The sequence below is a fragment of the Galleria mellonella genome, unplaced genomic scaffold (genome assembly GCF_026898425.1).
Source record: "Galleria mellonella isolate WM207_F2 unplaced genomic scaffold, CSIRO_AGI_GalMel_v1 utg38, whole genome shotgun sequence".
Classification (NCBI taxonomy): Eukaryota; Metazoa; Arthropoda; class Insecta; order Lepidoptera; family Pyralidae; genus Galleria; species Galleria mellonella.
In genome coordinates, this window is record NW_026442090.1 from 481643 (window position 1) to 504939 (window position 23297).

Here is a 23297-nt window from a genome sequence, read left to right on the forward strand (position 1 = left end):
TATTTCTCTATGCTATAGGTACGCGTAAACCATAAACAAATTTTTAATCTATGGTTGTACCACAGATTAAATAGTTATGCGGTTGCATTGTTGAGGTTTTATTTATTAAAAAAAAATTCTAAATAGTTGAAATTGTATTTATTGTTAATTAGCTTTTGCACGCGACTTCGTTTCTGTGACCGGAATATATTCACTGACTGGGATAAAAGTATGGCCTTCGCAATTCTATACATATACATACATAGTGATTGATTAAGCCGTTAAGGCGATAAGTGGTAATAAACAAACTAACAGATTCACTTTCATATTTATTATACTAGCCATATCCCATGGTTAAGTCAGGATATAATCTACCCGTGTACCAAATTTCATTTTAATCCGTTCAGTATTTTTTATTGGTAGAATAAAATCTATCCATCGTTACAAACTTACGCGTTTTACAATATTAGTAGAGTTAGTAAGGATTAAGTAGATTAAGCATGTACTTTGGCAATCACAAATTTTCAAACATAATTGAAACTCCATCTTGTTTAAAATTAATATCTTGAATGAATGAATGAATGAGTATACTTTATTTGCATTATACAATATAGGAAATAAGCTAGGCAATTTACAAATACAACGATACAATTGTATAAGTACAGTAAGGCGGTCTTATTGCTGAGAGCAATCTTTTCAAGACAACCTTAAGGTAATGGACTAATCTTGTCAATATAATATAGTTAAAAAATGGTTAACTTAACATAATCGTTTGACTGATATATATAATATTGTATGTACAGTGAACGCTCTATATAAGCAACACATTTGAACCAATTTCAATAAAAAAAAATCTTATTGAGAAAAGTTGCTTATATAGGAAAAAAAGGTGTATAAAAATACCGTCTGGAAAAAAAGTTTTTATTTATTTATTTTACTAACAAATCTGAGTAGAATAAATAAAATATAATGTTGCTTATAGAGAGGTTGTTTATATAGAGAGTTCACTGTATTACTATTATTGTACGCTTATATAGCAAAACATGGAGATACTTTTTAACTCATGTAATACCTTAATTTAACCTATGATCCACAATAAAGTCTTTGTATTTGTATTTGTATTTATTAAAATGTTAATGAATATCACGGAGCGAATAAATAATTAAATTAATACTGACAAACTGAAATAATATAACAAAATAATGTAACTAAAATTTGTATCAAGGATCCAACATTTATAGTAAATTAAAAAAAAAACCCCAAACGTCGTTAGAAACTAGTGTTTTTTTTTATACAACTTAGAATGGCAAACAAGCTGACGGCCTACCTGATGGAAAGTGGTAACCGTCGCCTATAAACATGAGCAGTACCATGGATATAACAGAGTATACTGTTTCGCCCATGATACCTCCCATGCGTTGCCATTCCTGAGGACTCAGGTGTTATTCCTCTGTACCCTGTAAATTCACGCCATATCCCACCCTTTAAACCGAAACACAGCCATGCAAACACAACTGCTTCACGGTTGAAACACAAATAGTGTGCATTGTTTCCCAAGTTTTCAATAAAGTCGAATGCCTGAATAGGTAGGTAAATATAGGTAATTAAATTTTTAATGATAACCTCATGATAAACCGACTTCATGATAAACAGCGCCGATCATAATGATGGGCGCCGATGACATGAGCGTACGATGATTGAATCACGATGATTTCAGCTATCAAATATTAAAAAAAAATTATAATCTATGAATGTCTATGGAATTATTAGTATACAATTAAATTGATATTTTTTTTTTAATAAGGTTATGAAAGAAGGATGTTAATCTTTAATCAGGAAAGTACTTAAATGTATAATTAAATATTAATGTAAAAATACTATTAATATTATAAATACTCAAGTTTGTAACGAGGAATGGATGGATTCATAGTTGTTTGTTACTCTTTCACGCAAAAACTATTGAATGGTTTCAAATGAAATTTGGTACACGGGTAGGTTATAAATTAGTAATTGCTGGGCATAAGCCTCCCCCTTGGGGGGGTTTGCCAGTAGTTGCCACGCTTAGCGGGCAGATTGGCAACCGCGGTTAGGCTTTAGAGATGTTTTAAGAGGGACGCTGCTGGCCATTCCTCGCCCTCCTTAGGCACTTCTTAAGACACCCACGGGAAAGAAAGGGGTGGCCTATTCTATCGTAGGACTACACGGCAACTTAGTATATAGGATACTTAATATACTGATTCACGCGGGCAAAGCCGCGGTAACAGTTAGTTATGAGTACATAATCTGTATTTGTATTAATATTCGATTATAATAAATTCTAATGCCATCTCTTATTTTTTTTGGAACTAACTTTCACTCAATGTAAATTATTGTTAAGTTATAGGTAATTTGTCAGTAACAGCAAATTTGTACTAATTTCATTATATATTAATTAATATTTTTTTTTTATTATTCCTACAAAATCGTAATTTTACTTTGTAAAATAATGTAGTGTTCAATTTTTGATAAGATTTAGAAATACGAGTATGAAGCTGATGATATATAATATAAATTTTTGTAGACTTATTTGTTGCATGTTTTATATTTGAAAACTGTCTACTCATGAACACGACAGGTGTAACCTGACTCAAACATCGAGATAATTCAAACAAATTATTATACATAGTTTATCTAAATTGTCACGTTAATATCTGTCTAATATAAAACATATATTAATACAATTATTTTTTTTTTTTTATATTTTAAGGGCTTTTACCTTCTTCAGGTATATCAGTCCTATTGTACCCTGAACTGATTTCTCCAACAAAACTTTATCTACCTTCCCCAGACGCGGAAAGAGAAGAATTAATCAATAATATACACAGATGTTCAAAAATTTCTGGTTTAAGTTCAGCTAACATAGTTTGAATAAGACCAACATTAAATTTATTTAAGTTAAAGTGGCGCATAAATTCTTCTCTTTCCTTCGTGTTAATACGACACTCTAATAGAATATGATGCACATCAAATTATTAATTATGTATTCAATAGTTTGCTGCTACCGGAAATAAGCGTAAAGAAAATTTCTTAGCTGCTTTTCAAATATTTCTTTCCATATTATAATCCAGCTGATTGGTTTTTCAATGTTTCAAGTTATTAATATTTTTTATATAATAAAGGTGACAAACAGTCATTCAGTCTGATGACAAATGATTACCGTACCCTATTGACCTCTGAAATAAGTACTAACTTTTTGCGTTAAAAGAAACATGCCTTGGACTCCCTGAAATAGAAAAAAGAAATGTCGAGGGTTGACAAAACATTTTTAAATAACACATAGGTTAAGAATAATATCTGGGGAAATAACAGGTTTTGAGAGTTTGGTATGAAAGAGAGTTTACTGAAAAGAGTATACCGTGAGTACTTATTGCTGACCAAAACAACACTTGATTACGCTTGTTTTTAAAAACTCCACAATCTAATCTTATAAACAGTAGGATTTTGTTATTGTTTTCAGATAGATATTTTACCTTGCGTGTTACTGAATCGTTTAATGTCACTCGATACCGCGTGTTTCTAACATTGTTTGCTTAGTAAATTCCAACGTAGATACGAGCATTTATAACAGGCGAGAACACATTGGAGGAATTAACTCCAGCGTACACTGGCTGACTACAATTGCTTGTTTAGCGCAATAATAAGGATTTAACCGAAAGCGGCGTGTTTCAACGAATCCCGTGCAGTTTGTAATGACAACGGTATCTAATCTACCTACGTCTAGTTGTTTGTCGGTGGCTCGGTGCATTGTTCCTTGGCAACCGCTTTTGAGCCCATTGCAAACAAGTATAGCTGTACGCGTAGTTTCCTGAACCACAAGCCGGCACTACGTGTTTAGTTTTTTTTTTTTTTTTTTCATTCTTTACGTATTAGAGATGAAATGTTATTTATTAGTATATATATAGTCACGTTTAAATGTAGATTAATATATAGACAATGACATGGAAAAAAAATGTAAACGTAAAAAAATACCTAATGCTAAATTCTATTGGGTTCTGAGTCTAACAATGATATGAACAATCTTACGAACCTAATACGCATATACATGTAACGTTTCTGATGCGCACCTGATTATGATTAAAAAGTAAAACATGCATACATTACAAAGTTATTATGTAAATTACGATAGTCGGATCACAGATTTTTAATGATAATTTTATTTCACGTCCATGGCACACGCGCAGTAATAACAAAACGCTATCTTTAGCCGTGCCCGGTGTGATCTCGCTGGGTAAAGTAAACAAAGGTGCTCCACAGCGCGGTCAATATCCTACCGCAAATAGGCGGGAAATGCGTTTGTCGTGCCGCGCTCAAAGAGTTGACGGATCTGCTGTGTTGGCAAAGGAAAGGGTGATAGAATGCCATCACATGACTGACCTATTACGAGTAAAAAAATCAATATTAATGGGCAGCATGGTCTCCGACCTTAGCCTGTTTCAAAACGGAACAAATGTACTAAAAAAATCAATATTAATGATAACCACAAACTGTTATTTTTTTTATATATAATATTATATATGCTTATGATACAAATAGTTATTTCAAATGTCAAACATGTTATTATAAGTTCAAGAGTCTCCAGTGAATCACATTTTTCTATTTGTTCTTCGGGCTGTATGGTTATTCTATTACCAATGTATGCTTTTAGCCAAGATTATTTAATAATACCCATTGATTGCTTTGATCTTTCTGTAAATAACTACAATTTTGAGAGATTTGAACAAAACTCTCTTAATACTTTGATGAACCTTATTAGGCTAGAAGATTGTGACCATGTTATCACTGATCGCGTTTCAGTTTTGTAAGATATCACTAGAAATACGGATTAGTAATAAACTATTTGAAAGAGATTTGTGATATTAGGGCAAACTTCCTATTTCGCCATTTTAATTAAAGTAAAATTAAATTATGTATGTAAAATTAAATTAAGTGGCCAAACTGAGTTGATTAATAAATATTTATATAATAATTTGAGAAATCGTGGGAATACTTTTATACTAAATACATAAGTACAATACGTATTTACTTTGTGGTTTCTTTAATGTAATAATCAAATAAAAAAAAAACTTGCAATAGGCAGGTACGTCAGTAATTTGATAAAAAAGATACTAGTATTTGCAATGTAGAATAAAAGTAATATGAAACACGGTTTTTTGCAGTTCAGCAAACACTCAAATTACGTAGCAATAGGCCAATAAATGCGATGTAAAGCCATTCTTCAATCTTCCCAATTCGATGTCATGGACAATGTAACACCGGGCTTACGGGACTCTTTCCTGTTTGAACAAATATTTTGTAACACCGCCCCAGTCATGGCTGGTTGTATACCGACGTATATATTGTTATTGAAAAAAAAAACATTGAGGATTCGAATTTCGAAGATTTTCGAAATTTATTTCTTTATTATCTATCTATCAGATTAGATTTTTTCTATTATATTAGAGAGTTATTTATCTAATAGACTTAAAATTCTATTATTCATAGCAGGAATCAATATAATTACTAAATAAATAAAATGTAAGTAATAAATGTAAATAATATATTTTTTTAACACTTCATAAAAGTGAACTATTTTATTGAATTGTATATATTTTTTTTTTATTTATGACATTACGTATGAAATTATTATTTAATAGTCTAATATTTACAACAAAGGTGTGGAGATTGATGGGCCAAGTCCCAATGACCATATGGCAGAGACAACTTCTGTCACCATTGACCTTTAAATTGGCCTTCATAGCAACACTGAAAGTTTAAAGATAGCAACACTTGTTATTCTACAACTGCCGACGATCCTCGCCTACGATACTGATATATCGTATCAGATAGTTTATTATTATAAAATTCAAACATACTTTGAAGGTGACTATAAACAATGGATATATTTACGCGTATCTTTTATAGTCGATTGTTATTAAACTTCAGCTAGATATATCATAGGAAAAGTATGAGGTACTAAAATGTGAAGAAATAAAACAAATAATCCGACTATAAGACAATGGGTTGGATTCGGGTGTGCTATTTCTTTAAACTTATCACGTAACCTAATATTTAAATTTATTTATTTATTTAAACACATTGCACAATAAAATTTGTAAAAATGGCGAGCTTAATGCCGTATGACATTCTCTACCAACTAACCATTAGATAAAAACAGAAAGTGTGATGGTGAACACGCATTACGTAAAAAATTTAATTAAAAAAAATTTACTATTTATTTAGTCGATTTATTAAATTTTATTAAATTTAATAAATCGACTAATATTTTAATTCAATTGTTTCGCGAAATGGCTGTTTTTTGAACCAGCATAAACTAAATTTATAACAATTTTGACTTAAACTTATTAAAAAAATTGTTCATAGTATAAATATTTGAGCATGGTATTAAATAAAATTTTTAATTTCAGTGATAGATACTCTTTATTTTTCTTTTTCAAAAGATTACAGTAGTAACTTATTATAAATACAAACAATTACAAGAAACGATCATAGTGAAAAAACTATGTGCGACCTTATCGCTAAAGAAAATGTCTTCCATACAACCTTTAAGTTTTAGGGAAATGGCACCTCAGAATCAACTATACAAATAAAAAATCGATTAATTAATCGATTTATTACTATTTTCATTTAAAAAGTGTTTCAGTTCAAATCTCAACAAAACTAAGATAATATTAAGATTTCTTGAAACAGTCTATTGTTAAATTGTGTGACTATTAGCAGTATAAGAAGGGAAGTAGTCTATCGAAATCGATCTAGCCACTTTCAGGAATTCAATTAATGAGCACACAATGAAATTAAGACTTTTATGTCACAATCACTTTCATTTATTTCTTTATGTAAAACTTTGTTAACCATAAAATGTGGTACAAAACGCGGACGCATTTCTGTCAGTCAATCTTTGAGAAGTGCAAAGATACATGGTTAAGTATTTCCATTATTACATTGCCTTGAATTGTCTAACATTAGATTTACACGGTCTACGTGTTTTATTGTTATATTCCACTTATGTTACGATTTAATGCCCCACATGATAAGCGATGGAGACGTCCAAATCGATTGTTAGCACATACCTTCGTTCTTAATCCCGTCTTAGTCCTCGGTCCTTATAGATAATATCTACTCGTGTGTTCAAATATCGAATGCTATTGAATTTGAATCTAATTGTATTTTTCTTTTTTTTTTCAGGTAAATTCGCAGTGAATCACGAACTTTTTGTGAAACTTTTATAAATGGCCAGTAAGTAGGATCAAGGACGAGTCTTGGGTCAAGAACTTCTTTTAAGATATAAGAACATAAATAAAAAAAAAAAACAGACTTAGTCGACATTATCTAATAGACATATAAACTCTTACACATAATAGATAAAATGGTAATTATTAGATTACATACAAGCTTTATCAATACTCTGGATTGATAAAATTAACATGTTAGTCATGGATATGTATTTAAATAGAAGTCACAGCCACAATGAAAACAAGTAACACTGCTCTACGTCCAATTTTTTTTTTTTTATATTATGATAAATAGACTAAAAAAACTTATTTCATTCCAGTTAATTATGTATTCCTACATAAAATTTACATCGAAAAAAATTTAGAAGACAGCATTACGCTTGGTACTTTCGAAAGGGTTTAGCGTGGGAGAGATTTGCTAATGGCTTGTTTAGTAGTAGTAGTTTAGTAATGGCACAGTTTTATATGAATTAAAAATTGCGTCATCTATATTGATCTATATCAGTGACAATATCTGAACACGAGTATTTGATAATGGACAATTTGCGAACTTATCTATTTGCCAAATGTACTAACGCTGTCTCCACGAGCCATGAACTTTAATTACTCTGTTTATATTACAGATAAGTAGTTGCGTAATTCAAAACCTCTAGAATAACATAGATTAAAGAAATGTAGGTATTTTAGTATACTTCTACCAAATTACATCAGTATTTTTTTTTATACAATTTAGAATGGCAAACAAGCTGACGGCCCACCTGATGGAAAGTGGTAACCGTCGCCTATAGACATGAGCAGTACCATGGATATAACAGAGTATACTGTTTCGCCCATGATACCCCCATGCGTTGCCACTCCTGAGGACTTAGGTGTTATTCCTCTGTACCCAGTAAATTCTAATTATAATACTAAATACTACATAATACTAACTGTAAAGTTCATTGACCTAAGGTAGCTTCGAAATATTTTGTTAATTATATATCAATTTAATATATATCTACTAAAACAACCATCAGACCCACCAATAAACAATTACTTTTACCAGTGTGGGAAATCGTACGAAATAAAAATTGGGTCCACTTATATTTTACTATGCTTGAAAAATTGTTTTTCGGTTTGAAAATGAAATTATAGGCTACGAAGACATAACACCTCAGTTCTGGAGGGAAAGGAATTGTTAGTAATGGGGATCTAACAGTCTTATTGCTAACAATATACTCTATCAGGTTGACCTCCTGCAATTCTCCCTGGAAACCATCTTGGTTAATTCTTAAGGAATTCGTCACTATGAGCGAACTGACCTGTTTCATTCTTATACCGATATCGTAGACGAGTTATCATGCCATTATCATCCATTAAAAAAGCACCTTAGTCCTCAAGAATCGTGGTGTTCTTGTCTATGACAGTTTCCACTATCATGAAGAAAGACGCAGCGTTTTTGAAGAAATAAGTTCGCGTAAATTTATTTTTTTAGCTTTTGTTTGATTCTATGGTTAAAATAACAGTAGAGGAGATTGCCTGAAATGTTCATAAATATCGATTTTAAGAATATATTTTTTTTATCTACTCTTCAATTAAAAAAAAAACTAGTATTATTATCTATGCTTTAATGACGTAGGACGCATTTATTCTGGTCACTAGTGAATTTAATAAATTAATCTATTGCACATTTCCGTCCGAATCAAAACCCACGCTAAAAGCACGTTGCATTACCTAACAAAACAAAATGGTTTCTTTCGAGGAATAAACACAATTAAACCACATTAGGCCAGTGGAAGGTCGCCACCTACGCGCACCGTCGTAAAACATAACGACTGTTTCGATGTCTTGCTGTTTTTAACCAACTTAAAAATTAAGGTTTTCTGTTCGACTATGTTAAATTACTTAATTTTTTTGTAATTTCAAATTATGGATTGATTTTGATCGAAAGGATTTATTTTTGTGATGATACTATTTTTGTCAATATACAAATCAATGTTTTTAGTAAAACAACATTTTAAATTATTAAAGATAAAGCTCATATTTACTATCATTTGAAAATAATTCAAACCCTTCACATAGCGGAATCTTAAATATTAGCACAATATAAGTAATAGTATTACATTATATTAATAAATTAATGATTTAAGATATAGTTCAGCAAAAAAAAAATGTCGATTACATGAATTCATTTAGAAAAAAACAAAGACAATATGTTTAGGTACAATTTTTTTAAGTAGGTACAAGGCCAAACTCCGTAATGCCTTAGTTTCTTCAAAGAAAACTCAAAGCAGATTTCATGTGACCAGCATTAAAGATTTACACAGACGTTATGACTACAGTATTATTTTAGATACTGACCTACTTCTCTTTCATAAACTGAACGATACTCGGTTGATGTATGTGCGATATTATATTTTATGGCACACCTACGTTATGCCTAACAAAATATTCGAAAGTACGCTATGTTATGCAATCAAAAATCTATTATTTTAATTTTGACTAAAGTGCGTGGCAGGAACAAGGAATTGCATTCATTGATCCTATTTAATGTCACAGTCTTAAACATTTTTTGTCTCATGTGAAAATTAAATAAAAAGTACTTAGATAAAGAACTCTTTTTTGTTCTCTTAAAAAAAAATACAGTAGTGGTTTTTGTTCTCATTTTAAATTGAGAACCTCTTCCATTTTTAAAAACAGTTAATAATTTATACATACGAGTGCCAATGATATTGGATTACACAGAGTAATTCATCTGAGATACAGAGGCAATTGTGAAGTTATGATAGGTAACAATAGACTACAACGACGGAACCGTGCAATACCATTAGGTGACGAGCGATCGTATATCTGACATCTAAATAATAAATCATTTCTCATAGCAGCATATTTATTTACACGGTACTAAACGGTACGGTATGCCACACCATACCGCCTATGTATGTATCGTTACCTCGTATGGTAATAACGACCCTAACGTAAACAGATGGGCACCACGACGATAGATACATTCCAAACGATGCATCCGCATCCTTTACTCAATGAAGTGGTATGTCGCAGATGATTATACGAGTAGATTTAGATATCGCACCTGAATTTATTTTATAGGCCCAAAATAAACTTAACAATCATTGAACTCTGGTTACTAAATGGAAATATCAAAATTTTGTCTAAACACAAAATTATTAAGGGTTATACGCAGGTTTTATTGCAAGAAGAGTTTGCTAACAATAATTGTAACACCATGCATAATCATGGTAAATAGTTTAGTAGCCTTTCTTATGAAGTGAGAAATACCTAAAGTATTATACTTCGTCTGCACAACACATATTTATATTGAATTGAGTAAATATTTGTCAGATAATTTGCGTGGTCTATTTCTAAGTAATTAGCTAGTTAGTCTATGGTCGCATTAAAACATTTAGAACGGCATAAAATGACAGTTGATTATAAAACGTAGTTCCAATATTTTATGATTATCAATTAACTGTGAATGGAAGTATAAATACGGAAGTAAACTATATGGATTGTAAAAGTATTGAAAAAATCGGTTCTAAGTTGCCGAATGAGAATCCCTTTTGGACGTTGATTATACTTAAAATTGATTACATTTCCTAACTCAATCAATCAATATGTTCCACTCGTATACCTCGAAGCCTTGAACGAATCATAACAATGGCGGTGATTCTAAGTATGAAAATATTTTTTAATCTTTCGCGATAGGCACCTAAATCGATCACGAACGTGATAATGCGAAAAAAATCAAATCACACCTGCTCTGAATATGGGTATATCCTTCAAATCTGGAGAAAAAAATATATCCTTAATAATTTATGAGAAATTGTATAACAATTACACGTTTTTCTCTTATTTCGAAATTATGCAGCCAGCCTTGATTTGAAATCGGTACTGATTGCGCGCCAAAACGAAAATTCTAATGCATAGAGATATACATACAAGTTGTGATTCCAAATTCAAAATGTTTTAACTTTTTTTACTGTATTTCATAGTGATGTAATCTCCAAATTATTAAGTTCCAGTTAACTTCCGTACTCTATACACATGTACATTGCCTTTTATACTTTAGTTAGTTCGATCAGGTGTGGAAACAAAGCCTAGTGTAGTGGCCACTTCACCTACATGCGCTGATAGTGCATCGACCCACATACTCATTTAAGATGAAGTGATCCTATAAACTACATATAAATATTTTCGTATATTTTTAGTACTAACAAATGTCTATAATATTATTCGTTTCTAATTTAACTAATTTTATGTCATTATATTTTAAATATTTTCTATTATTTCACGTTATTTTATAATTAGCTGTTATTTTTCTTTCTCTTTATTACCGATTCGTTAATATTCAATACATTACTTTTTTCTACTATTGTAAAAAACTACTACTGTAAATTCTACTATTGAATTTCTTCAATTCCTTTTTATAATGCGGTATAAAAGTCATTGCAATACTTTCATGCAATGCGCAAAATTGTGTTGGTATGTAACAATAATTGGTAACGAAATAATGAAGATAACCGAATAAGAACTTACCAGAGTATGAACTTTCGCAAAATAACACTTAGTTCAATAAAATGATCGGAAAAAACTAACCTTTTTTTTTGATGGGTGAAAATGGTATGGTAACCCCGCCTGCGCTAACGGGATACGCCGGCGGAGCACCAGTGAAGGGTGATAGATGAGAATGAAAACAAGCCAGTTAGCCCATCATGATGAATTCATCAGGAATTAACCATGATAGTTTCCAGGGAGAACCGCGAGGAAACTAATCTGTTAGGTAGGTATAAGTTTATTAGACGGTAGTAATCAGTAAAATTACTAATGAATGATATTGTGTTGATTATATATTAAAAACAATGAAAAGTACTTACAATTAATTAACGAAGTTATTGACACAAAAACGTTGGCACTAAGCAGATATTAGTGTCAATTAATCTGCTCAACTGATTTTAATGAAATTTTATGAAAGTTTAGTCGCTACCCGGAGTGTTGCCATTCTTGTACGAATTTAAGCTCTATTAATTGCATAAATAATTATCAATATCAATTCAGTGGCAATCCAGTCAGCTTGCTTTTATTTTCGATTGCATAAAATCGCTTAGAATATCAGATATTATATTAAAGTATTTGAAGTGAAATCTAGTTAAAATGTAAATAAATACTATTATTTAAGTACTAGCTTTTGCTTCCGACTTTGTACGTGTGGATTTTAGAAGTTTTAACCGTTTTGGAGTTGTTGAAGGTAAACATCTAATTATGTAAATATTGATAAAATATGCATTGCATCTTCTAAAGTGTATGGGCTTCCTCTTAATATTAACCTCCTACGCGGTTAAAGTTAAATCCTACCTACGCGAAACTTAATTCTTTGGCATAGTTTTAAAACATTCCGTTTCTTTTTCAGTTTAAACGCATCAGAATGCTGGCCAATCTTTTTATACATTTTTTTTTTGTTCAAGACTTTGTACTAAACAGCCCATTTATTTTTAAATATGCTTATTTTCTTCTGATGATCCATAAGTACATTCATTTAAGCTTATTTAAATGTTATATCATGAAACATTTCTCGTGACGCTACGATGTTATTCATTAGCGAGGTTCCCATAAAAAGAACGTTTTCGCAATCTTCATTATTTTAATTGTGCAAACTCAGAGATTTATGCAAGTTATTCAAACATTTTCCCTTTTTATTTCCCCGTAGACAAGACACGAAGTATGCGGGAATCGTAAAGTCCGCCTGGAATGTCGTAGGTACAGACGGACGAACTCAACTTACTTCTTAAACAATTTCAATTTGTTCCACGCCATCTTTTCTTACACGCGTATTCTTAATTCAAAGAACTTACTACTCTATTCAGTTTGTGTTCTGGCACAAATTTGTATAAGCATCAAATTATTGTAATGAAATTGAACTCTAAAACGCTAGGCTTAAAGTTTCTCGTTCAATCCTAAAACATAAAATAGTCGTATACTCTGTGGTATTTCTAGTTATCCTAGGAAATTATAATTACATTTGGCGCGAAAAAGGAACGTTGCAAAGTTCATGTTTAAATAAACGTTTTTATTGTTACTCTTTCTTAGAAATTTTCTGTATGATTGTTCTGTAATATTATTTTTGATACTGGCCTTTAAAATTGGGTATTTTATCCTCTTTATCCAGTAAAATGATTATGAGTGAAAAATTTGTAATTTCACCCCAAAATTAACAATTAAGACTTGAGATTATACAAACAAATAATTACCAGAGGGAGACTTTGTACAAAAGTCGGTTGCTTGGGTACCTGTGTTCCATTCGTGTTTCAACCGTGAAGCAGTTGTATTTACGTGGCTGTGTTTCGGTTTGAAGGGTGGGATATGGCGTGAATTTACTGAGTACAGAGAAATAACACCTGAGTCCTCAGGAATGGCAACGCATGAGGGGTATCATGGGCGAAACAGTATACTCTGTTATGTTATGTCCATGGTACTGCTCATGTCTATAGGCGTCGGTCACCACTTTCCATCAGGTGGGCCGTCAGCTTGTTTGCCATTCTAAGTTGTATAAAAAAAAAAAACCTACAATTACCCCAAAAATATAATGTATTTCGTAATATTTTTTCGACCCTTTATTCAGGATACTGTATCGTGTTCTCAGTACGTTAACTTAATTTGCTGGTCGGCATTAATTATTTTTATATACTCACGCTACTACGTCCGGGGTGGCCAGAAATCATGGCATCCGATCGAAACGATTATTAGTGTCAAACATGCAACGTTTGACAAATTGAAGGCTGCCGGCAGGAAAATGTCGTTTTCACGACATTTTGTGATATCTTCTTTAAATCTTTTTATTTTTGAGGCACGGATGAATTTAAATTTAAAAGTTACAAACTCTGAAACAAACAACAACTGAAGATGAAAATATAATGTGAAAATTTATAAAAATATTTGGATATTTTTGTTAATTATTTTATTATAAGTTAAGATGTCGTTTTAATTCATACGACATCTTAACATTCAAGAAAAGAGCATATTCATTTTTAAAAGGTCAGCACTATCCCTGCTTGCAAGACCAATAAGCGGCAAGCAATAGGCTCATAGGCGGCGATAGTCACTTACCTCAGGTTCACCTGAACCGCATGCTCGTTTACCTCCTACATCATAAAATAAAACTCAGTCACGCTTCAACGTTTCATTGGAATTGAATGAAATTGTACATTAGATTAAGTCATGCCTTTGTTACTTTTTATATGTAAATCTGACAGATATCAACTCAAGGTGTTCTTTTTGTTGGAACGTAAAGAAGGTAAAGAATTAGATCGTTAGTGTTCAAGTCTGTTAACTAAAATTTTAACTACTAACTTTAACTTGTTAACATTCAACAAATCAAGATCAAGATTTCTCGCATATAAAATCACACACATTTGTCTTTTTATTATCTGTGTTAATTTAGTTGAAATAATAAAATGCATAGTATACAAGTAGTTGTACAAGTCGCAAATTCGGCCCTTCATGGAGTACTGCTCTCATTTGTAGGCCAGGCACCTGGATGCCAGCTTGGTTGTAATGACTCGGTTCAAAGACAGGCTATTAGAATTGTCGATGATCCCAAGATCACAGTCGGTGTCGAGCCCTAAAATCTAAGGCGTTCCTTTGCCTCCCTTTGTATGTTATACCGCTTGTATAACGGATTGTGTTCTGAGGAGTTGTTTGAAATGATGATGAACCTACAGTCATGTTTTATCATCGCACCTTTTACCATCGATAGAAAATTTATCCTCATACGCTAGAACCTAAATGACCGCGTACAGTACGGTTTCAGTTTTCTCCCGTGAACGCTCAAGCTGTGGATGAGATCCCTGTGAAGGTTTTCCCTAAAGACTAGAGGATGGGGTTCTTCAAAAAGGATGTATTAAGATTTCATCAAGGTCGGCAACGTGCACGTGGTACCCCTAGTCATGCGTCCGTCCATAGACTGCAGTAACCGTTTACCATCAGACACTTCGTGATATAAAAATAATATTTATATATTTATTGCAACTTTAATACACAATAGAATTCTATGTACATTTGGCGGACTTAATACCAGACGGTGTTCTCTACCAGTCAACCATTGGGCAAACCGAGAAATACGTAGGCGGTGCATTTTTGAATAGAGGAAAAATAAAGCAACACTTGATAAATTCATATAATATAAACATACACATAATATATTAAATAAATTATCTTTCTATAACCACAGACAACATATTACATTTTTACTAAGCACTAAGCACTCCTTAGACACATTTTGCTTAGTAAATGACGAGATAAAAAGTTAGTGAATTGACATTTCCGTTATAGTTAGTGTTGCTGTCGACTTCACGAACCAATAGATGCTCCCTCAAGTGTTTAGCAGTAGATATAATTGGAGGGAAGAAGGGTGACGAGTGACGACTGAGAATTTGTACGGATGCGGGTATTAGTATTACTTACTAGCTGTTTCACGCGGCTTTGTCTGCCTGCATCACTATATAAACTATCCTATATAATAATATACTCATATATAAGTTAGAATATAACCTACCTATGTACAAATTTTCATTCAAGCTCGTTCAGCCATTTAAATGTAATTGAGTATGTATATTATTCACTAATATAACAAAATTACAACCAGACATTGTCTGTATATGGGAAATAGTTAAGAAAAAATAGTAGGAGGGGGGAGGGGGGTCTTAATGAGAGCATTAGAATCAAAACAATATTTTTTTAGAAATTTTGACTTCCTGTGTGTATGTTCTATAATCCTGCAAAAATTACAGCACTAAATTGGATATGAATTTCACAGCTGTTTTTGCAAATTTTACATGCCATCTAACCTGGAATTTGATATCCGGGAGAAAGCGCGCTCCACAGGGGGAGTCATATAAAAAAAATACATACCATCTACATGTAGTTTATTCCATTGATTTACCAACTTCTCAAATCCGCACGTACGAAAGAGCAGGCAATAAGATATTAATAATATGTTTGCATTCAGTACATATATAGTTAGCGAACTGGCGAACCGAGATAAGCGTGGAACAATACTCAATAAACCTCGTCTGGGTATGACTGCGCTCCTTGTGCACTCCGGTACTCGTTTTATGATCATAGCTTGCTCTAAAACATATCGTGCGAGAATTTTATTACTATGTAGTCTCGATTACGACTGAGTATTCGTTATTTTGTAATAATAGTGGATAGATGGATGGATATTTGTTACTTTTTCACGCAAAAACTACTGAACAGATTTGAATGATCTAAGAACAAGAATGTTTAGGACCGCAGGGCTAACCTTAGTCTATATCTTAGACCATAGATCACAGATTAACGATTATATTTTTTATCTATGCCAAACATGATTAAATAAAAAAAAAATATCCTAGTGTGAATACTAATATAATTGTAAGCATATAACAATACTGAATATATAAAAGTACACGGATAAGCTATATCCTTAACTTAGGATATAGGACACTATGTATTGATTCCCGCGGGAGAAGCCACGGAATACAATCTCGAATATTTTCGAAAATCGATTCAGATTGTACATACATACACACACACATACATTTATATATATAAGTAAAATTATAACTTAACAAGGTCTGTCTGTATCTGAGTTTAGATTGCAATGATATGGGCACGTCGTCCTACGAAGTGATAAGCATGTCGTGATAAAGTGTTTTTCTATGGGTACAAAGAAAAGGGGAAGGAGAATATCTATCTCAAAAGACATGGGTAGCAATTAGTCATATACCCCATATGATTATTTCGGTACCATGCATGCTACACCAAACTGGATGCAGTTACCTCAATTATATACTTGAGAGCGAAACTTCAACTTCACTTCTTTTTTTATTTAAGTGTCTCCTTTTGTCAAAGCAACTAATAAACTTCAGTGATAATTTAAAATTTATATACCACCTAGAAACTACATATTTGGTTAGCCTTTCTTCTTACGCGACATACTTTTGAAATGCACGGAAAAGCTAGTAGGTACGTAATAAATATATATATATATTGTATAATATCGAATAATTCGAACTCCAAATATTACCAAATAAATACAAATATAACTGGAAATATATCCAAGGACCAAACAGGCATGCGTAGCACTGTCTTATAACAATATCTATGCTTTTAGGCCACGCTGCCGTGTTAAGGGAATTCGTGCGGCTGTGATACGTGACTGGAAAATCAAACGCGTCGGCGTCTAGGAGATGGCCCTAACACCTGCCTCGACCTCGTACAGGGATAGTATCTAGCGAGATCACTATGGAATTTAATGCACGGTAGTCGACACAATGTAAAATTTTACGAGCAACCGTGCTCACGGACGGCGGAGACGGAACGGGCACGGTTTCCTACCATTTTCGTCCGTGTCTTTGTGGTTCATAAGAGACGAACTTTATGTGTGTCCAAAGCATAGATGTGTTACGTACTCAAGTAATTATAGTATGAATGTGTATTGGCCATAAATTAAAGATTGTACCTGCACTTCTAAAACAGTAATAAAGGTTTTTTTGTTTCAATGGATGGAATGGTGCCCCGCCCGCACTATCGGTATAAACCGGCGGGGCACCAGTTAGATATGATTGGTGAGAATGCAAATATAGTTCAGTTAGCCCTTCATTACGAATTCAACGATAAATTAGTCACCAGAGAGAACCGCGTGGAGGTCGACCTGATGGGGAATATTGATACCAATGGGGAACAACCTCTCCATTACTAACAATCTCATCTCCCAGTAACAAGGTTAGTGTCTAAATTCCGACATAAAATTCAAAGAAATAGGACCGCATCTATGATCTAAGAACAAGAATGTTTAGGACCGCAGGGCTAACCTTAGTTTATATCTTAGACCATAGATCACAGATTAAGGATAATATTTGTTATCTATGCCAAACATGATTAAACAAAAAAAAATATCCTAGTGTGAATACTAATATAATTGTAAGCATAAAACAATACTGAATATATAAAATTAATGAAGATAAATAATAGCAGGTTATCTACTTCCATTTATTTCAATTTTATAATTTTACGTATTTGTAATATAATTTTCTTACTATAAATTAGAGAAATTTAGAAATAAATTTATAGACTGACATTTCCAAATCGACCCCTTCATATTTGGGTTGAAATTCTTCTCAATGTACTTTCCCCAGGTTACCATTGTCGCCCACGAGCTGTCTATTATATTTAAATGCATTACTTTCATTGTAGTCGGAAGAATGCCAAGCAATAAAAATGATAGCCCTAAAATGATACAATAGCTAAATAATTAGAGGTGTTGTGTACAAATCTATTGTTAGTAAACGTGCAGGGTCAAATGACGCACCCGATGGAAGTAAACTTTTTTAAACAATTGAGGTACCAAACATTCATACGGCCCGTCTGGTAGTAAGCGATTACTATAAAGAATATACGTTTGAAATACTTGGGGCATGGAGTCGCATTGCCAACATAATTTTTTTTTTATATCTTTTAAAACGATTTGTTAGTGAAAACGCAAAGGACAACACTAGCTCCTTGCTAAAATAACAAAAAAAAAAATTATGTGAGGTCTTTGTCTTTGACAGAGGTCTTATAAAAAATACACTATTAAAATTTCTGCTTTTCTTATATAATACATGCGAAATTAAAGCAAGTTATATTTTAAAGTTGCTCAAAAAATAACTAACAATATCTGGCCAGCATTGGCCAGTAGTTGCATAATAAAAATAAAAAAATGTCATCAAATTGTGATACTCCTCCTTTTTAAATATACTCAAGAAATTTTTTTGTTGCTCATTTGATAATAATACTTGTTGCTATGCGCGAGTATGAAGTGTCTGGACTCTGGAAACAACAGATTCTTATTTTGAATTTAATTACTTGGAACACATTTGAATGTTGGTAATTCGGTTAATTTCGGTCACGACTGAATTAGCATACTATGCTCATACCGCGTCCGTGTGAACCACGATCAATCTTCGTCCGCCGTGCATTTACACCATCTAAGGCCAATTTGAACGAATGCCTGGAAGATCAGGTCGACCGGTCGACTAATTATAAAAGAATTCGCGCATGCGTCATCCTTAATACATCCGATGCTCTGATGATGTAGGTTTATAAATTCCCTTAGGGTTGCTACCTACATCTTCTTTAATAAGCATTTGCAACAATGCAACAATTGGAAATTATGAGGTATCTCGTTTAATGTTTTCTGCAGAGATAGAGATGGATCTCACTTCGTTTGTATTTTTTTTTTATGTTTGTTACCTCATAACTCCGCCAGTTATAAACCGATTTGGAAAATTACTTTTTTATCTGAAAGACTATACTTATAGATTGGTCCCATAGAAATTTTATCAAAATCGGTTGAGTAATAAAATTTTGAACAACAAGCTAGCCACAATTGAAGTTGAAGTTGGTGTTTTTTGTAAAACAAATTGTTAAAATAGATATTAATTTTTTTTTTGTTGCTAATTCTTATTTCAATTGGAAATCCATTAAAGACATTGTTTGTAGATTATGGAGAGAGTTTTATATTTATCTTTCATCGAAATAAGCTTTCTAGAGGATTGAAATTGTCTGAAAGTAGTAAAAATGCTATAAAGCAACAGGCGAGTGTTATAAAATTGTTTTCATTGTCCAATCTTAGTGTTGTGGTGAAACGAAACTACGAAAATGTTTTAAATGTTTCTCTCTAACTTATTTATGTTTGTTTTACGGATGAGAGAGGTAGTTACAAATTGTGCTTACAGAAATTCATTGCCAAATGCCACATTTCTCTTTATGTTTATTATAATAACTTGAATTAAATTTAGAACACAATTTTTAACACCATCTGTCATCTGATATAGTTAATAGTCTAACTGACAATGGGAAACTTGACACTGAAAAAACAAAATTAACCCTTTCAGGAAATAAATTTCGTAAATGTAGGGTGCATTCATAAAATTACCTTTTATCTAGATTCTAATGGTTAACGTCACAATAATCCTTAATGTTTTTATTATCAGTTATAATATAACAACATTATATTTTAACTATAAGATTAACTAATTTAACTAACATTAAAATACACGTAGTGTTTTGCTCGAAAAAGCTCGACTAATTTCAAAATCGGGTACAGAGGAATAACACCTGAGTCCTCAAGAATGGCAACGCATGGGGAGTATCATGAGCGAAACAGTATACTCTGTGGGCCGTCAGCTTGTTTGCTATTCTAAGTTGTATAAAAAAAAAAGTATCTTTTATAATAATATCAATATGTATTCAAAATTATACCAACCACTGTAATTAGTGATTAAACGAACTTACCCAAGTGAAGTTCTATCACAATTATACGAAGCGCTTCGTCCGAAGAGATTATTATTTGTAGAATATAAACAACATGTAGTAACGCACAAGTGACACCGCCCCTGCACTATTGTTGAGAGAGGGATTCCCCCTTTTTCCTTTTTCTTTTTATTCCCCGGTAGGTACATAGTCTACTTAGCCCGTTCATTTCATTTCCTGTTCATTAAGTTCAGAGTTAAAAATTATTTAAAACTTATGTTTGACCATTGAAATATTTTTTGGTACAGTTCTGATGGGTATAATTAAACTGGGTCGGGAGGGAGTACGTACTAATCTCTTCGGACGAAGCGCTTCGTATAATTGTGATAGAACTTCACTTGGGTAAGTTCGTTTAATCACTAATTATACTTCGCGCTTCGTCCTCGAGATTATTATTTGTAGAATATAAACAACATGTAGACTTTGAGAGTTCCAACCAAAAAATATTATCAATGAAAACACTTCTTTTATGATTGTATGTTTTATTGGATTACAAAGTGAACAAATAGAACTAAAAATTAATCGACATTATGTTATTCTACTATTAATCTATAATAGTACATAATCTTTTTTAATCATCACACAATTCGATAAACATAATATTATTTTTGATTATTATTAATTATCGGCTTAGCAAAGGACGAATTATCTGTATTAATCATAGGCCTACTGTAAAATTTGGCGAAAGCAGTGGAGTTGGCATTCCAGCCGCAGCAGCTCCATTTAAGTATTGTATCTACACTGACACCTAGAGAGCGTGCCCGGGACGCGGCGGCATGTCGCGTGCTGTGCGCAGAGAGTACAAATATGTACGTCCAGTCCACATTCGTCTAATATCAGTTTCACCCATCGGCTAATAGTTTGTCTACCGCTTTGTGAGGTCGACAGACACCAATAAAAAGATTATCAGAATTCCTTAGAAGAATTGTTCTATTTAAATGACAATCTGAAGTTTTTGCTGGACTGATAGCAGAGTTTTCTAAGAAGAAAGGAAGAACAATAATCGGTTGCTTAGAACCTCTTTGTGACGTTTTAAGGAAGTCAGGAATTTTAATTACTATATGGTCATTGAAAAATTCTATATTTTTTATATCAATTTTGGATAGAGTTTGTATTCTATGAGCTATCGTTATTGCTATTAAGGTAATGGTTCTCTTTGTTAATTTATCTAATGATAATTCTTCATTAGGCCACAATGTGCTTAAATGATCTAAAACAGCATTGGTATCTCATGTAGCGTTATACTTCGGAAGAGGAGGTCTCAATCGATATACTCCATTGAAAAATCTTTCTATACTATTATCTTTTGATAAAATAGGACCTAAAAGCAAGGATAACGCCGAACTTTATTGAATTTAATGTTCCATATTGATAACCGTCATGGAATATCTGAGTAAGAAAAAAAATTATGATAGGAATCGAAGCTTTATAAAAATAAACTGAATTGTTTTTACAAAAATTCCACCATTTTTTTAAACAAGTATCATATTGTCTAATTGAGCTATCAGAGAATGATGCTAACATTATATCTAAAGAGGCTGGTGGAAAAATTCTCCTGGATAATGCTTTCCTGATAACACTCCTGTAACCAAGGTAAGCGTTGAGCCTACACGTTGATAACTGGAACTAAATAATAAAACATTATCCGCAGGATAAAAAGTTATTAATTCAGAGACAAGGAGGTTTCTGAATAGTGGGTACCACGGTTGTGTAGGCCATAGAGGAACAATAATTATACCGCAAGCTTTATCAGAAATGATCTTTCTAAGTGTCTTAAGAATCACTGCAAATGATGGAAAGGCATAAAAGTAAAACTTTTGCTCAATTGATTGTGAATGAATTAATAGCAATTACGTCCGGATCCCTATGCCATGTGACATAATTTCACATTTTTTGTTTATGCGATTTGTAATTCAATCAACCTCTGGTACATAGATTTTTTTTTTTTTTTTTTTTGTCAACTGGTTAAAGGCCCAATCCGCCAGTCCCCACTCTATATCTGGATGGATTTGCGTGATTGATCATGTATTATTGATGCATGATCTGTACACTTAATATAGGAAGCGAATATAAAGAGCCTTCTGTTCTCACACCATTGCCAAATCTCTCTACTTATTCGAGTAAAATGAGGAAATTGAATGCCATCCATACGATTAATGTACGATATTACAGTAGTATTGTCTATTTGTATTATTTGACAGTATCTGGCAATTATGTGAATACCTGGCAAAAACTTTTAAGGCCAGAAAACGCAGCGAGAAGCTCCAGATAATTTATATGATGCTTTAGTTCATCATCTGACCATTGGTCGCTAGCAATACTATTACCATAATTAACCCTCCACCCCGTAGTTGAGGCGTCAGAGTAAATTTCAATGGCATACGTATCATCTCTGATACGATGATACACAGAGCTATCTATATTATTTAATCACCATTGAAAGTCAGAATATACGGAACTAGGTATATTCCTATACTTATCATAATCGTTATGATTTTTTAGATTAAGAAATTTTGAACGCTCCAAATCTTTAGTGCAAAATCATCCATACTCAATGGCTGGACAAGCCGACACGAGTAAAGCTACCAGTTGAGCAAATTCCCTGATTAAAATACGTTCATATTGACAAAAACTTTCTGATTGAGATCGAATTCGTAATCTATTTTCGAATGGTAAGCTTAATTGTAGACTGTGTGAGTCTACAACTATTCCCATAAATTT

General features: G+C 32.5%; 1 protein-coding gene across 2 annotated transcripts in view; it reads left to right on the forward strand.

The window, feature by feature from the left end:
• Nucleotides 1-23297, forward strand: part of LOC113523072 (uncharacterized) — a 126981-nt gene that overhangs the window by 35255 nt on the left and 68429 nt on the right. The window lies entirely within an intron of this gene.